The sequence below is a fragment of the Sipha flava genome, unplaced genomic scaffold, assembly GCF_003268045.1.
Source record: "Sipha flava isolate LNK unplaced genomic scaffold, YSA_version1 164_pilon_pilon, whole genome shotgun sequence".
Taxonomy (NCBI): domain Eukaryota; kingdom Metazoa; phylum Arthropoda; class Insecta; order Hemiptera; family Aphididae; genus Sipha; species Sipha flava.
The window spans coordinates 1,388,796-1,393,158 of NW_020271825.1; positions in this window are offsets into that span (position 1 = coordinate 1,388,796).

A 4,363-nucleotide genomic window follows, 5' to 3' on the forward strand; every position below is an offset into this window, starting at 1 on the left:
ACTGATATACATGGCTGCATACGAAATGCGTCCTTAGACGAAAAAAAATACGTCGTGACAGTCAAATTTCGTGCATGGTTTTTTTTTACAATTCGTTCGAGTTGTGTCCACAGTTTTTTGACGAAGGTTCCAAATTGCGTTCGTAACAATAATTGTTATTCTATTTCAGTTTGCTTGGCCTTTAAATTAATTATATAAATTATATAATCGTTATATATATATAGGCAGGCGCGTATCCAGGGGGGGTGTTACAGGTGTAGTAACACCCCCTCTCACCCTCAGTAATGATATACTTAATATTTTTTATCAAGATAAAGATGCATCATAAGCCGTGATTTACACTTATTTATCAAAATTAAATATATGTATTACGATAACAATAATGTAAAGCACTAGAGCCGGGACCCAGTATAAATTAGTAATTACTAGACTTAGGGACTTATAGCTCTAAAAAATACACAAATGTGCATACAAATATGCTTCTAAAATTATTAAAATATGCATTATAATATGCGTTTATATAAATTAAAAAAAAAAAAATTACCACATAGTATACAAAATAAAACGTGTCCATCGGACGTAAATGTATCTTTAAACTACGAAACAAAACTTTGTAGTCGGCTACTCGTAGGCTGTTGTACTTTCGGTATTATACAATAATAAATATTTCCTACTGTTCATTAACTTTTAAAAATATTGATTACTTTACCAGTAACCACTGCAAGCAGTGAAAGATCTTTTTCCTCTTTACGGCGCTTAAAAACATATTTGAGAAACATAACTGGTGAAAATCGATTGAGCGGCTTATCAGTTATGAATATTCATCGGGATTTAGTCGTAACCACCGACGAAATAATAGATAAAAAAATAATAATATAATATTATATAATAATAGCTTTAAAAAGTAGACGCATTAAGTTAATTTAATTAAAAATATTTTTTTTTTGTATTAATTATAACAATATATATGTAAAAAATTTAAATATACGTAAAGTAATCAATTTCGTGCGTATAATTTTGAATAACACCCCCCCCCCCCCCCTTAGAAATTTCTAGCTACGCACTTGTATGTAGGTATATAATAATATAAACAATAAAAAATATAGCTGGATATTAGCTCAATCCTATAGTATATCAATGATATACATCATATCTGTTAACTGTAAGTATAGAAAATGTCAAAACATCAGAATTACATCAATATTATGACAGAGATCATTAACTAATTGTAAATATTGAAATTATTAATATGTTTAGAGAAAAAATTAACAGTTATTAATTACGTATTATAAACCAGTGACTCTTAACTAAAACTAGGCACGGACCACATTTATATATTTTCCAACGTTGCGGACCACGACTTATATATTATCACCCCTTCTCCCACTATATCACTTAATTTTTCTACTTTAGTTCATAATTTTACAGATTGTACAATTATCTAGCTTAAAAATACAAAAAAAAAAGTTCATAATTAATGTGTACCTATATAATAAAATCAAATAATTATCTATCATAATATATGTATGTTATTTGTATGTGTATATGTATAAAATATACATTTCTAACGGTCGCATAAGTATATCTGGTTGTCAGCTATTAACATTATGATGGAAAAATTACGTAAACTAACCGTAAAAATATGAATTACAATTTCGGTTATTTTTTCAAAATTCTAAAATTAAAAAATTAATAATATTAAAATAAATTCGTTGGTATCGCCGACTAATTGAGATGAGTCCACAAACTACCAGTTGAGAATCATTATTATAAACGAACATAATTTTAAATGTTTATATTCGAAGGTGGTAGCCGTGCTAAAAATAAAAAAAAATTAAAAATTAATTAATATGATATCTGTACAATTATATCGCATTTAAATGATATATTATTTTCTTAAAAATCCGTAAGACCCCTGAATTATATTATTTTAAAATAATAATTAGCCTAATAAATAATTTTAAATAATTTATTTATCATAGACAGTCATCAGTTTGCAAAAGTAGGATGGAAAAGATTATTAAATTTTCAATGATTATTGAGAACGCTAGTTAGACTTCTCGTTAGAAAACGGCGCATACAATTCGAATCCGTTGTTGAGAATCCTCGAACGCAACTTCAACATATCGTGGAAAAACACACAACCAAATAAAAAAAAAAAAATAAAAAAAAAAGAAACAATTAAAATATAATTTTTGGACGTAATTTAATCGTATATATATCTATATGTGAAAATTCCAATGAGGTCTGAGAGATAAATTGTACAGGAATGCAGTGAGACAAGCTATGCTATAAGGTTCAGAGTGTTGGGCGGTTGACAGAAGAACGGAACAGAGTATAAGTATTGCGGAAATGAGAATGCTTAGATGAGCGAGTGGTGTGACAAGAAAAGATAGAATAAGGAACGAATATGTGAGAGGTATGGTATTGGTATGGCGTCTATAGTGGACAAGATGACAGAAAATAGACTGAGATGGTTTGAGCATGTTATAAGACGAGAGGAAACAAATGCAGTAAGAGTTGTTTTGAAAATTAACGTTGAAGGGAAAAGAGGATGAGGTAGACCAAAAAAGAGATGGTTGGATACGATTGAGAATGATATGGAGGCCGTTTGTATGTACGTAGGGGATGTAGAAAATTGAGACGAGTGGAGGTTTAGATAAGGGTGGCTGACCCCAAGAAGAAGAAGATGAACATAAACATATATAATACATTTGTTTACTTATACTTATTGTCGAGTCAAATAGTCAAAAATATTCGGGCCGCTGTTATTTTAATATATTAAACAATTGTCATATGTCGGTAACAATAGTTATATTATAACGGTTTTAAAACGTAATATATACGGATATAAGTGTATGCACATACACTGCACACGGTATAATTTAATCGCATATATTGTTATTCGTACTCACAGTACGTTGCATGCGCGTGAATATTATATACAACACCTTATGCGCGTTTTCGCGCATTCCTCTCGTTTCCGGTTTCCTGTCAAGTCACGGCCCGCAAAGAATTTCATAATATCTCGTTCGCTTATATACACCGTATATACTGCACGGCCTACCCACAGCATGTATACGCTTCTACCACATCTTTTGGCCGCTGAAAAGTTTTCCCTCGAAATCCTTTCGGTTCGAGGATTTCTATATGTATAATAAAAAACGCAATTAATGATATTTTCGTGTGCGTTAAAGTCCCGACACCACTGCAGAAACTTTTTAGTGAATGGAGTAAATATAGTACCTTAAACCGTGTTGAACCGTTCCGAATTTCGGTGAAAATCAAGCTTCTAAAAATAAAATCTGCGATGAGTGTAAAATATAGAAAGTATATTCTACACGCTTTTATCTCTATGGTCCATAGATTTATGTTTTATTTGTTTCATACTTTAGTAGAAGTGATCTCAGAGGAATTGGCTCCTCCATCGCTCGTATTCTAGAAATTTGAACCCAAAATATACCATTCTCGGTGCATCAGACTCTTACGACTGGTTAAATCACGTAAGCGCTGTGAAAAACACTGCAATAGTAGTGGCATTTTCAGTGACGACACAAATAGGAAAAAAAAACTGCAAAAAGACTTTGGATGTTCGTCATATTCGTTGAACAAAACTATCATTGCTTGAGAGTTGTTTGGGGCAAAAATTAATGGATATTGGAAGGAAATGTCCATAAATGCACACACATTTTTTTTTTTATTTAGAAGCGTTTAAAGACATTTTGCGGGACTAATCCATTTCTAGAGAATGTAAGAATTCTCGTATTGAAACGATAACTTTACAACGTGTACGACCAGTCCACTTGGGACATTACGTAATAATAATATTATATAAACTGCAAGAAACGCCCCGGTATACAATGCGTATATTGTATTAATATTGGCGTACGGCTGTCTGGGGTCGGATGTGTTCGGGGACGAAGGGTTTATGCGGAGGATGTTTTATGTTGTACGAAAAACATTTCAAAGTTATTTTAGTGCGACTATGGACTATGGGGGTGGGTATATCCGGAAATCTCTCCCCAGGATATGCGGTCGCCTCGATTTGGCGTTGTCCTATGTACAGCACATCGATATAAATCATATCGTTTTATATCTCTGCGAAACAGCCGCACGGCTCGAGTGTATATTCATATATTATTATAGTTTCGATAAACCAATTAATCATTATTTAACACATTTTCACATTCAGATTATGATGGTAGTGGAGTTAATGTGGCGTACATTTTTATTGTTTTAGGAAACCCACACAATTCGAGAACGGGTAACGAGTATTTGTAAATTTGTTAACAATTTTTTCTTAAGTGAGCATTCTTACATACATTTATTTGTATTGATAAACAGTGTACCTATAAGAGAAAAT